Source organism: Urocitellus parryii, chromosome 9 (genome assembly GCF_045843805.1).
Source record: "Urocitellus parryii isolate mUroPar1 chromosome 9, mUroPar1.hap1, whole genome shotgun sequence".
Classification (NCBI taxonomy): domain Eukaryota; kingdom Metazoa; phylum Chordata; class Mammalia; order Rodentia; family Sciuridae; genus Urocitellus; species Urocitellus parryii.
The window spans coordinates 30,574,954-30,589,470 of NC_135539.1; the positions used below are offsets into that span (position 1 = coordinate 30,574,954).

General features: G+C 36.5%; 1 pseudogene; it reads right to left on the minus strand.

Moving 5' to 3' along the window:
- The window catches only part of LOC144256962 (cytochrome P450 3A12-like), a 32,142-nt pseudogene extending 18,912 nt beyond the window's left edge, over positions 1–13,230 (minus strand).
- Positions 13,231–14,517: the final 1,287 nt, after the last annotated feature.

Consider the following 14,517-nt stretch of genomic DNA (forward strand, 5'->3'; position numbering starts at 1 on the left):
AGAGGAAGCTCCTCCCCAATGGGCCCAAATTACTCCCACCCAGTTTAAGATGAATGGTGCTGCTGTCCAACAAAATCATCATCTGAGAAGAAAATAAGCTCATCAGAGCTAGCTCAACAGAGAGACCAGGCACTCTCCAGCAGAGAGTAAAAGTGGGGAAGTGGCATCAGCTAAAGACATTCTCTGTTAGTACTTCCTGGGAGGGAGACTAGGAATCCCTGCCATTTACCCTTACTTTTCATGTTTCACTCATTTTTCACTTTTTGCTCCTTTTTGTATTGTTTCTGGTATATTTTCTTTTTGAATACCAAGAAAAATGGCCACCTAATCCTTATCTTTTACTGTATTGGCGGGTGTCCAGATCATGCATCAATCTGGACACAGAAGTGGCACTACAACACAGAAAAGGAGAAGCTTTGTGGGGCAAGCTGCAGCTGTCTGACAGTCTGCAGAGTAAAATGTAAAGGGCACTTTGATTTGAAATTGGCAGTCTGACCATGGCTGCAGGAGATGGAAATAGGACAGATCAGGGTCAGGTTGAAAACCCTGGGCCTGTGATAGCATCCCACAGCACCTGTGCCACCTCCCCAAGCTCCAGAGGGTCTGAGGGATGGAGGGAAACATTTCACACACACAACCCAGCACAGGGACTCAGGCTTTCTGAAGGAGGGGTGTGAGACACCCACATCCTGTGCTGATTCTCTTTGTTTTCTAGAAGTTGACCAACAACCCTACCACACTCACATTCCTACCCCAGTCATAAGAACAAAGCCATTTTTAAACTGAAGTCTGCTCTGAATCATACAATACTCCCACAGCAGATGCTGCCAGGCAGAGGGGTCAGAGCTCAGCACACAGACTCCTCCATCAAGTTTGGCCAGCTTGGGCCAGAGCTGAAAACAGACAAACAGCATGACATTGGTGTCACATAAAACCCTTTATAACTGGGAGATTCTAAAATCAAAACCCCACAAACCAATGTCTGCAAATTTAAAGCTTCAACAGGAATAAAACTGAAGCTCTATGAGTGGTCTTGCATTCACTATTGGAGATAAACTCCCAGTGTCTTCTCATTATGTATTTTTAGAATTCATATAATTTTATTTATTTTTTGAATGAAATGGATCCCATGTCAATTCTGCTTCTCTTTCACCTCCACTCCATTCTCCTGTGCTTCATTGTTTTTTCTCTCCTCCCTCTCCCAATTTTTCTTTATTTTTCTTTTTATTTTCTTTATGCTTTATCCTTCTAATACAGTTTGCCATACTATATTGCTAATGCTTAAGCTTTTCCACCTACTCTATGTTACTCCTCACTTACTTTTCTCTTTGGTTAATAGAGTTGCAGAGCTCATTACTAATAAATGCTATAGTATATGTTGATACATGATTTGCTATTAAGTTATTACTGTTACTGACACTGATTTTCTGAAAGTGGTACTTGTTCTTGAGCCCAAGACTGATTACATTGATTAGATGTGTTAAAGTTAAGATATATCTTCATATCGGGGCTTAAAATGATGAAATAAATATTCATTAAACTCCCCCACATACATGAGCAAAAGGAATCCATCTCAACATATACACAAATACAGAACCTCAGCAAACAGGCTGTCATCCTGTCTCCAAAAGCTTATTATCCTCCAATAGTAAATTCACAGATATTGCAGTTGATGAAATCCCAAGCAAATAATTTTAAAAGTTGATTGTTAACATTATCAATAAACTAAGACATGATCTAAGGAATGAACTCTGGGTGAGAACACAGGATGTGAAAGATATTCTGAAAAGACCAAACAAATTTGAGAAATAAAAATCTCAATAAATCAAATAAAAATTTAGCTGAATTCTTGCAAATATATTAGGTCACCTGGAAGATAAAACTTCACACTTGAAACATATAAACCTCAGTCAGCATTAAGGGAAACAAGAGGAAACCATGATCAGAATATCCATGAGCTCTGGGGTGACATAAAGGGGGCATATAATTCACCACAGTGAATTTCATCTTTTTGCATATCCATAATGCATTGATTAAAAAGAATGATAAATAAATAGAATAAAGACCAGTAGACTAAAGGAAAGGGAACAGGTTAGAGGGAGAGGAGAGGGACAGGGGAAGTACTAGAGACTGAATTAAAGCAAATTATATTCCATTCTTGTATAATCATGTCAGAATGAAGCTCAATATTATGTGTAATTATAATGCACTGGTCAAAAATTAAAACCACTGAAGTAGCAAAGAATAGGAGGAAATTCCTTCAATATCATTAATGTCATCTATGAAAATCCCAAACAGCATATGGACAAGAAAAAACTAAAAGCATTTTCTTTAAAATAAGGAATAAGACAAAGATGTCCACTGTCACCACTCTTAGTCAATATATCAACTGAAATCTTTGAGCAATGAGGCCAAAGAATGAAATAAAAGGAATAGGAAAAAGAGAAGTCAAGTTGTTATCCTTTACAAAAGATGTGATCTTAAAATTCAAAGACAAAAAAACTGACAGAAGAATTGTAGTGTTGATAAGAAATAATCCCATGTGTCTATGGTTCAAAGAATTTTGAGAAAGGTGTCATGACAGTGAAAAATGGAAAAACCACTCTTTTCAATAAATGCTTTTGGTTCATCTGGACAGAGACAGGCAAAAGATTAAAGTTGGGCCCTGAATTCATACTGTAAAAAACATCCAACTAAAAATGGACTGAAGATGTAAATATAAAATTAAACCAACTCTTAGGAAAAAAGCAAGAAATTAAACCTTTATAATTTTAGATCTGGAGTCTAAGATTGTGAAGCCAAAAGAAGGTAATAAAAACACAAAAATTTGGGCTGAGGTTATGGCTCAAGCAGTAGCGCGCTTGCCTGGCGTTCATGTGGACTGGGTTCGATCCTCATCACCTCATACAAACAAAGATGTTGTGTCCGCCAAAAACTAAAAAATATATATTAAAAAATTCTCTCTCTCTCTCTATAAAAAATTATATGTTATAAATATAAAAAGACGGTACTTCCAAATATAAAATCAAAAAGTCAAACCAGACCTGTAGATGAGGAGAAAAAAATTGCAAAACACATCACATCAGGAATCTGTATCCAGAATAAAGAAATCTTACAACTCGCCTACAAACAGAAATACAATTGTGACTTGAAAAGACCTTTATAGAAAGAAGACATAAAAATAGCTCAACTTGTTCAACATATTAGTTTATAAAAATTAAAATGAAACCCACAATGAGATGCCACAATACACCCAGGAGGATAGCTAGAAACAAAACAATGGGAAAAAGTAAGTGTTGGAAAGGATAGAGAGAAACAGCAGCACTTGTGCATTCCAGGTGGGAACTTGAGATGGGTATGGCTTTTGTGGAAAACATACTGACAGTTACTTTATTAGGTAAACATTAAATTGCTATACAGGGCAGCACTCCCTAGTAAATACATATACCCCCAAACAATGGAACATCTACATTCATCAAACTCTTCTCAATTTCAAGAGTAAAATAGACCACAACACAATGATACTGGATGACTTTAACCAGTATAGATATAATAGCTCTTCCAAACAAAGGCTAAACAAAGAAACTATAGAACTTAATAATGCAACCAATAACTTGGACTTAATAGACAAATAGAGAATATTTCACCCATTAAGGAGTAAATACACTTTCTTCTCAAGTGCACATGGATTCTTCTCTAAAATATACCATATATTATGCCACAAAGCAAATCTTAGCAAATACAAACAAACAGAGATAGTAACCTGCATTCTATCAGATAATGGTATTAAATTAGAAATCAATGATAAAATGAAAAATAGAAGGTACTCCAACACCTGGAAACTAAAAAATAATGCTACTGAATGAGCAAGAGATAGAAGAAGATATCAGAGAGGAGATTTAAAAATTCTTAAAGGTAAAGGAGAACACTGATACAACATATAGAAATCTCTGAGACACTATGAAGGCAGTACTAAGAAGAAAGTTCATTGCATGGAGTTCATTCCTTAAAAGAAGAAAAGTCACCAAATAAATGACCTAACATTACATCTCAAAGCCCCCCCAGAACAAGAACAAATCAAAACCCAAAGTAGTAGAAGACAGGAAATAATTAAAATTGGAGCTGAAATCAATGAAATTGAAACAAAAGAAACAACTGAAAAAATTGACAAAACAAAAAGTTGGTTCTTTGAAAAAAAAATTTATAAATGCTTAGCCACACTAACAAAGAGAAAGAGAGAGAGAAATCTTAAATTACTAATATCTGTGATGAAAAAGGAAATATCATGATGGACACTTCTGAAATACAGAAGATAATTAGAAGCTATTTTGAAAATTTATACTCCAATTAAATAGAAAATATCACAGACATCAATAAATTTCTAGAGTCATGATCTACCCAAACTGAATCAGGATCACATTCACAGGTTAAAAAGATCAATTTCAAGCAAGGAAACAAAAGACACCATCAAAAGGCTACATACAAAGAAGACCCCCGACCAGACAGATTCTCACAAGTCCTTCAAAGAAGACCTAATACCAATATTCCTCAAATTATTCCATGAAATAGTAAAAGAGGGAACACTTCCAAACTCATTCTATGAGGCCATTATCACCCTGATTCCCAAAATAGCCAAAGACACATCAACAAAAGAAAATTTCAGACCATTATCTCTAATGAACATAGATATAAGCATTCTCAATTAAATTCTGGCAAATCTCATACTACCAGAAGTGTTTTACACATTTAATGCAATCCCTATTAAAATCTCAGTGACATTCTTCATAGAAATAGAAAAAGCCATGGTAAAATGGGTTTCGAAAAATAAGAGACCCAGAATATCTAAAGCAATCCTTAGCAAGAAAAGTGAAGCAGGAGGCATCACAATACCAGAACTTAAACTATACTACAGAGCTATAGTAATAAAAAGGCATGGTATCTGCACCAAAATAAACTTGTTGACCAATGGTACAGAATAGAGGACACAGAGACAAACCGACATGAATATGTTTATATCATACCAGATAAAGGTGACACAAGCATTCACTGGAGAAAAGAGCCTATTCAATAAATGGTGCTGGCAAAATTGGAAATCCATATTGGCACCAAAACAGATTCGTAGATCAATGGTACAGAACAAAAGATATAGAGACAAACCTACAAGAATACAGTTATTTCATACTAGACAAAGGTGCCAAAAACATTCACTGGAAAAAAAAAGATGGTTGTTTCAACAAATGATGCAGGGAAAACTGGAAATCCATATGTAGGAAAATGAAATTAAGCCGCTCTCTCTCATCATGCACAAAACTTAATTCATTATGAATGAAGCACCTAGGAATTAGGCCAGAGACCTTGCACTTAATAGAAGAAAAAGTAGGCCAAAATTTTGATTATCTTGGATTAAATTCTGACTTCCTTAACAAGACTCCTAAAGTGCAAGAAATAAAATCAAGAATCAATAAATGGGATAGATTCAAACTAAAAAGCTTCTCAACAAAAGAAACGATAAGGAGAAGAGAGAGCCTAAAGAATGGGAGCAATTTTTTACAGCATACACATCATATAGAGCACTAATCTCCAGGATATATAAAGAACTGAAAAAATTAACACCAAGGAAACAAATAACCCAATCAATAAATAGCATATGTAACTGAACAGACACTTCTCAGAAGAAGCTATACAATTGGTCAACAAATATATGAAGAAAGGTTTAACTTCTCTAGTAAATACAGAAATGCAAATCAAAACTCCTCTCAAGATTTCATCACACTTCTCTCAGAATGGCAGTTATGAAGAATATAAGCAAAAATGTATATTGGTGAGTATGTGGGAGAAAAGGCATACTCTTACATTGCTGGTGGGAATGCAAATTGATGCAACCAATATGGAAAGCAGTATGGAGATTCCTCAGAAAAGTTGGAATGGAACACCATTTGACCCAGCTATCCCACTCTTCAATTTATATCCAAAGGACTTAAAATCAGCATACCACAGGGACACAGCCACATCAATGTTTATAGAAGCTGAATTCACAATAGCTAAACTGTGTAACCAACTTGGATGCCCTTCAGTAGATGAATGAATAAAGAAACTATGGTGCATATACACAATGACATATTATTCAGCATTAAAAAAGAATAAAATAATGAAATTTTCAGATAAATGGATGGATTTGGAGAATACAATGCTCAGTGAAGTAACCCAATCCCAAAAAAATCTAAGGCCAAATATTTTCTCCTATAATTGGTTGCTGATCCGTAATGGGGTGGTCATTGGAGGAATGGAGGAACTTCGGAGAGGGCAAAGGAAAGAAAAGGGAAGGGAAGGGTTATGGGTATAGGAATGATGGTGTAATAATATGGACATCATTACCCTAGGTACATGTATGATGACACAAATGGTGTGAATCTACTTTATGTAAAAGTACAGAAATGGAAACTTGCACTCCATTTGTGTATTATGTAGTGAAATGCATTCTGCTGTCATGCATAACTAATTAGAACAAATAAATAAGTAATTTCTTTTAAAAAAGGAATGAAGTACTGACACATGCTTCAGGATGGAAGAATTTGAAAACATAATGATAAATGAAAGAAGTAAGACATGACTTTTAGGATTCCATTAATATAAAATTCACAGTATCAGCAAATCTATAGAGTCAGAAAATAGATTCATGGTTGCTTAGGCTTGGGGAATAAGAGTTAATAATGAATGATAGCCTTCTTCTGAGTTGATAAATGGTCACTAGTGATGGCTGCATATATCTTTGTACTGAAAACCATTTAATTGTATAAGTTAAGTAGGGTAATCCAAAGGTATATTAATTATGTATCAATAATACTCTTATTTAAAAAGAGAATGAATGAATAACATGGTAGTTCACATACTTATTGAGAAGAGCAAAGTGTCAAAGAAATCAAGTCATAAGAGTCTCTTGACTTTCTCCACAAAGGGATCTTGTGGGTTGTTGAGCGAATCAATGTTCACTCCAAATGATGTAGCAGTGATCACATCCATGCTGTAGGCCCCAAAGATGCTGAATAGAGAAAGATTTAGAAAGTTAAAACAGTGCCTCTTCCCAATCCTTCCACTACACATGCAGCAAGGAGTAGGAGTAAGTTCATGTGCCCAAGCAAGAAAAGCAGAGAGCCACACACTGTCAACAGTTATCTGCTGGACCATCAGATGAGTCTATGATCCCTTCACACTGACCAAGAGGTCTTTATGAGTTTCAAATGTGGTACTGCCCTTGTGCTAGGAGTCATGGGGACGTGAGGTGACTTAGACTCACCTCTGAACTCAAGAAGTTCACCCACACAGGGATAAGATCCATAATCAGACAAACTACAGTAGCACAAATAGAATGCAGATGATGACAGTTGTATACAAACTGAGCTTCAGCAGGACAAGGGTGGAATAACTGAGTCTTCTTAGAGGGCTCAAAAAGGTGACCGTGACCTTGACAGTATTTTGCCTTCTAGTATATCCAAAGTCATAAATAGCAGCCAAACAAACCTTGGTTGATACAGGAAAGATCCTTTCTCCCCCAGATGCCCTGTCTCCTCCTGGGAATAGCCCTTTCTTAGATGAGAAGTTGGAGTTTTGACTCCAAACTTGCTTTTGTCTGCTCATTGTACAAGCTCAACATTTGGAATTCGGTTCCGTGGCAGGCAGTTGGAGGGGCTCCTGGTGGAGCTTGGAATGCCCGAGCTGCCCTGCTACTTACTCCTTCAAGTTGATCAACTTGCCCTTCTCTGATTCCAGTCTCATGTTTTTCACCAGCACATCTCCATACTGGTTAATGATGGGGAACATCTACGCACAAAACACAAAATCACCCATAGTTAAGTGAGAGACTCAGTCCCCAAGGTTATGGTTTTCCCAGGATAAAGAAGTATGAGACATTTATAATGAATCTTACTATATCTCTTCTAAAACATAAAGACAAAAGAACATGTTTAGGAAGTTCAAATTCAGAGAACTATCCCTTTAAAGGGACTACTATCTATCTCATTTTCTACCCATCCCCAGGTTTATTCTCTAAGTTTTCAATGAAGAGCCCTCCTTACCTCCTTGAGTTTTCCACTGGTGAAGGTTGGAGATAGCAGTGTTCTTATTTTCTTCCACTCTTTATCCTCAGACAAGGAGATGGCTTTTTTCATAAATCCCATTGGACCAAGATTCTAGCACCCAAAGGAAAAGAGATTTTATCCTACATAAATGTTGAGGTCTCCACAGTTGCAAAAGTTGTTAAATAAGTATCATTTATTAAAAAAATATTTAGTGACTGCCTACTAGGTAGCTGGCCCTATGTCAGACACTCAATAATATTTATTCCAAGTGACATAACCTCCTGAGGGTTTGAAAGAGATACCCAGGTACCTCACACCGCTTTTAGACTTTATATTCCAACCTTTGTTTAGATGCAAAATTTCCACTTGGTTGGAAACTTTTTCCAGGGGAATAGACAGGAAGAAGATCTAAGAAGACATAGTACAAACTCCAGGGCTATGCAGAGCAGAAATGGGTTGGTGACAGATACCAGATGTTCTTGGTCAACTGTATGTTACCTAAGATCAGTTCTGTCTTTACATGCATTTACAGCATAAGCGTCTTGATAAAAGGGTGCCTAGGTATGATAATTTTAAAAATAATAATATTTGAAACTTAAAGGATTTGGAATATAAGTGTAATACAGGAAAAAAACACAAGTTTTTAATGGAAGTTGTTTCAGTATTTTCTAAAAGGGCAGAGGAGAAAAGGAAGATAATTCTATTTTTCACCTGGGTGCTAGACTTCCAAAGTAAAACCCTTGAAATTTAGTTCTGTCACCTAAAATATATTTTTGTGTTAAAATGTATGTTTCCATCCAGGCACAGTGGTGCATGCCTGAAATCCCAGCAGCTCAGGAATCTGAGACAGGAGGATCACAAGTTCAAAGCCAGCCTCAGCAGTGTTGAGGTGCTAAGCAACTCAGTGAGACCCTGTCTCTAAATAAAGTACAACATAGGACCAGGAATTTGGCTCAGTGGTCTAGTGTCCCTGAGTTCAATCCCCAGTACCCCACTACTACCAAAAAATGTATGCTTCAAGCACTCATTCAATGTAAACATTTAGGGGATTAGGAGCAGAGGGAAGCTTCTTCAATTTGACAGAGATTGTATAAAAAAATTTTCAGCTAACAATGTACATACTGGTGGCAAACTGAATGCTTTCTCCCAAGCATCAGGAAATAATTCAACAATGTCTTCTCAGTCATACACAGAAACACAAGTAAGAACGTTCATCTGAGTGTAGATTAGTGATATATACAGGTTGGGAAGGGGTATGTAAAGGCAAGTAAGTAGAGGCTGGATTTGAGTAATGTGCAATATATGCATGTATTGAAGATCGCAGCAAATCCAATTATCATGCACAATTATCATATATTAATCAAAGTTTTTAAATTTTGGTTTGAACCCCAGGTCTTGTGCCTGAAAGGCAAGCATTCTACCAACTGAGCTATATCCCTAGCCCTCAAAGTTTTTAAAAAAGATAGAGATTGTATGGGAATCCACACACACACAGCCTCATCTAAAATTGGGGTGAACTTTGGAAGATTAAAGTCTATATCCTTCAAAAGAAATGTTCACTCTCATGGCTGTTATTCCACCTCACACTGGAACTCCCAGCTGATGTCAGAGGAAAAGAAAAACAAATAAATAAAAGAAATATAGATAGGATTTTCCCTATTTATAGGTGCAATTTTTGTCCAATGTGGTCAACACACAAGAAATCAGGTACATTTCTAAGGTTAATGAAAATTGGTGAAAACACATTAAAAACACAATCTAAATCTACACAAATTTAGGCATGTGATACATTTGGACAGAGCTGCACACTCATTCATATAGGCACACAAAATGGAAAAATGAAAATAAAAAGCCTAGATTGTATTAATTTCCTGTTAATATAGGAACAAGAACTTAATAAATTTATAGTCATGTAAGAAATTATCATTGGGTAAAACAGAATAAATTATACATGAAACTGCCTGGTAATTGTTTTTGGCAAGGAATGCCCTCTGAATTTGTAAATATCTCAGGATAAAAATTGAGTTAATAAATAAAATAAATAAATAAATAAATAAATAAATAATGTTACTTTGGATTAGACAAAGGGGAACAAAGGGAAGGGTGAGGGGATCGGAATAGGAAAGACTGTAGAATTAATCAGACACAACTTTCCTATGTTCATATGTGAATACACAACTAGTGAAAATCCACATTATGCACAAACACAAGGATGGATGTTGTACTTCATGTATGTATAATATGTCAAAATACATTCTAGAGTCATGTATAACTAAAAAGAACAAATAAAAACTTAAAAATATAAATAAATGTTATAATGTTGAAAAGTGAGTGCTTACCCGTCGGTTGGTGAAGACAGAATAACATTCTTTGATGAGCACTGTTTTGATAATGCTGGGCTCTGCAGTAGCCAAAACAGGTTGTGAACCATGAAACAGGCTGTGTTGGGAAAGCAAAGCTAATTAAATCGAACAGGCCAGATTCTGCAGCAGGAATCCAGACTTTGATCCTGATGTTACCTATTCTACCTGCCTACTCCTACAATACATAGCAACATAAAGTTCTAGTTGGGGATTCTTAATAGCATAAAGGGTAATGTAGGTAAAGTAGGTAGGAAGAGAAACTTAGAGACAAAATACACCTTCTAAGAGATCATAATTAGAAATAGCATTGGAACACTGGTTAAATCTAGATGGTGAATACAATAGTTATGCCTATGGTACTTTCCATAACTTATTTATTTGTTTATTTATTTACTTGTTTAGTTATTTTTTTTAATTACAGGTGGACAGAAGCCTTTATTTGTCTATTTTTATGTGGTGATAAGGGATAAAACCCAGTGCCTCATTGTTCTATGCAAGCGCTCTGCCACTGAGCTACAGCCTCAGCCCATAGTCTCCACAACTTTTTACATGGAAAAATATAGGTTTGTGAAAAATTGAAGGCAGATAATTGACTAACATCTCACAAGTACTAAGTTTTGCAAGTGGTAGCTGAAATGGGGCCTTTGGAGATCCAGTGGGGCATGTTGTGTCCTTGGATCACATGGTATCTATGGGCCATGTCAACTGAGCAGAACACTCTGGCCAGCCCTGTGGCTTTCTGGGGATTGATGAGAGAAGATGGAGATGAAAAGTCAAAGTCTTCTACCACTATTTTTAGTGTAGAGCAAAATGATTATACCTCATCTATGGCTCCCACCAAACCCCCACCAGCTCTGAAAGGGAATAGTTGCTATAGTTAACTGAGGCCACCCTCCAATATAAACCCTATCAATCCACCAGGGAACTCACTGGTGGAACTACATCCTATGTCTGGTCTTAACATCAAATGGATGAAGGAGAGGAAGAAATGCTTCATTGAATAGTCAACACTGAAAACTTAAAAAATGGCATATGAGCAACAATAATTATGATAATTAAAAAGAAGAAAGTAAAGGAAATGAAAAAAGCTTAGCAGAAATGGTTTCCCATCTGCTTTAGAGTACCTCCCAGCCTTTTGTTCAAAAGCATACATTGAATCTGAAATTTAAATAAGGGAATTTTGTCTTTAAATTAAAAGGAAATCAGTGGACAAAAGAGATGATGGCATAGATTTATAAGCCCATGATTTTTTCTTAAAAAAAGTTCTCAAATAATACATTTTATTCATCTAAAGGATTAAAAAAGAAAGAAAAATGGGGAAGATAGGAATAGCCAGACATTGGACACAAAGTAAGGCTGGAGACTCTAGGTCATCAAAAGTAGGAGAAAAGCCAAAACATGCAACATTCTCAACCTAAGTCAGACTGTAGACCCAGACTCCTGGTGACATGCAGGATCACTGGCAGGCAATCCTCCAAGAACTTTGCAGCACAGAGGGTTGCATCCCAAAAGTTCTGGGCTGAGGTTGTCCTCATGCATTGGGGTGCCACATCATAACAAGTCTACCAAAGAGAAATTTCCAGAATACTCACCCCCATGTTTTTCCATACTTTTTATAACATTCTCTGTCAAAATTAGACACAACCTAGGAAGAAGAACAAAATGAAATTACATTATTGTTGCAAATGTACTGACATTGCATCAAATGACCCAAATCCCATGAATTCGGGCTTGATGTTCCTAACAGGTGGTTAGAGAGAAGCTCTTATTCAGAAGCTTCTGAGGAGAAAAGAGAAAATATGCAATATTTGAAATAAAACATGTAAAGTCACTTGAATTTTCTCTAAGTATTATACATAATCTACCAATTACCCTTATCAATGAATACAACATGCTTCTCTTCTGCATTATTTCTTTGTCTGCTTGTGTTGTCTTAGAAATACTGGGACCTTCTGAATTATCACCTCCATAGGCATGTGAGGAATCCCAGGGTGAGGGAAAATGAGTGCATCCCAGGACCATGCATGATCTTTTCTCTCCTCATCAAGTATGATTTTAATTTATCTCATGTTTTCTGGTAGAATTCTGGTAGAATTAGGGAGTAAAGATGCCAGCAAACTCTTTTAGCCTAGGAGATTTATGTTGTCACAATCATGTTGTTGAGTAAGTAAGTGACATAGTGAGCAAATAAAAGTGAATTTGCCTTCCTGTTTTGGGGCTTAACTTGGAAGAGGGGAGATGCTACCTCTCTGCACATAGTACACAGATAGTTAGACACTGGCTGTGAGTTTTCATCATAGAAACTAAGCAATTAATCTTCCTCATGCTAAGTTTCATGTGTAATATTTTAACTGTGCAAATAAAGCATCCCAGAGGTATGAGTGTATCTTCCTAGAATCTGCCCTGAGGAAAAAAAGAAAACACTGTGAGGATGCTCATAGTCTGAACAGAAAGTCCACAGCTTACACTGTTGATGTGCCAGAGTCCTGAGCTCATTAATAGAAGTGAACCTGACACTATGAGGAGTTGTAAACAGAGCCCCAGGGTAAACCTGACTGAACTTTGGATGGTCCCTCACACGGTTTCTGAAGCTTGAAATCTCAAAACTTCTTTCATGGAGCTAAATTTCTACTGATGTAACTAAGCAGGTATTTGCAACCAAAAGAGGCAAAACAGGGAGCTCAAATGACACTCACCCGGCAATAATTAAGAAGAGTTCTTAAAAAAGGCAGAGGTTTTGGCCCTGGAATTCCCAGCTTCTTAAAATATCCATGTGAATACGTCCCATATCTATAAAGTGGAAGAGAAATCCAGGTCAAGGGATTGTGACTGTGTGTACATAGTGGCTCATGAGTCACTGATTCAAGAATGGGAACAGTGAAGCCAGGCAGGTAACATGTAGGCCCTAAATAACAACAAAAACTCCAATGGCCCTAATTACATCTGCTCATCATCTCCTCTCTCACATTCCCTGAGAGAACCCAAGTCATAATAATTAGCTCAAAGCAGCTGATTATTGTTAAGTTCCATATTTAGGCTCCAAATGCTACAGTTAATATTTGATATAAGTCCCCAAACATGAGTTTGAAAACTCCTGAGTCATTCAGATTAGATTTCTTCCAGGTCACTTCACTCACTGGTGTCAGTTTAGGAAGTTGACTTGATGCCATCATGTTGGCCCTCTAGTGGCCTCCAGTGGGGGCCATCCCCATTCTGGGACTTCTTAACTGAGCAGACAGGAGTATTCTCCCACTTTTTCATAACTCCCATCTGGATGCCTTTTATTGCATCTCTGGTCCACATTTTCCTTACTCATCTGCTGTAAGAGATTAAGAACACTGGCATATGGGGAAACTGTTGAGTAAGAATAACCAGCTGGGAAGGTATATTTAAAGACACGTGCAATCTACATCATGGATGTATGTATTAGATTAATATTCCTTCAATTTTTCAAAAAAGATGAAGTCATGTTTAAACAGGTTGGTTTTCACAAATACAGAATCCAAGGGTCCTATTTTGACCTTCAGAAGAAATGTGAGGAACTTACCTCAAAGAAATTGTACTATTGAGCAGAATAAAATTAAAACATTTTCATTAATTTTAAAATGCCACTGGAGGGAAAATAGATGCAACAAAAGCCTGAATACTACCCTTTACTTTAATTGTTACAACCAGGTTTATATTTTCTATTTTCACATCATTATGAATACCTAGTCTTGTAAAAGTGGATTTAAGATAGAAGTCAAAGGTCTCCTTGGGGCAATGTCTTCTACCTCAGTCAGAAATAACTGTTCTCTTCCCCTGCTCCTTGAAACCAGGAATCCCACAATTTTAAAAAATATTTTTATAGTTGTAGGCGGACACAATACATTTTATTTATTTATTTATTTTTTTGTGGTGCTGAGGATTGAACCCAGTGCCTCATATATGCCAGATGAGCTCTCTCTACCAGTGAGCCACAACCCCAAACCAGGATTCCAACTATTTAAAGGAATTCTTCTACTAGATGGTTTTATTCATGCTCCTGTACTGGAATTTCATAAGCAAATATTTAAAATACAAAATGAGCTTGGAAACTT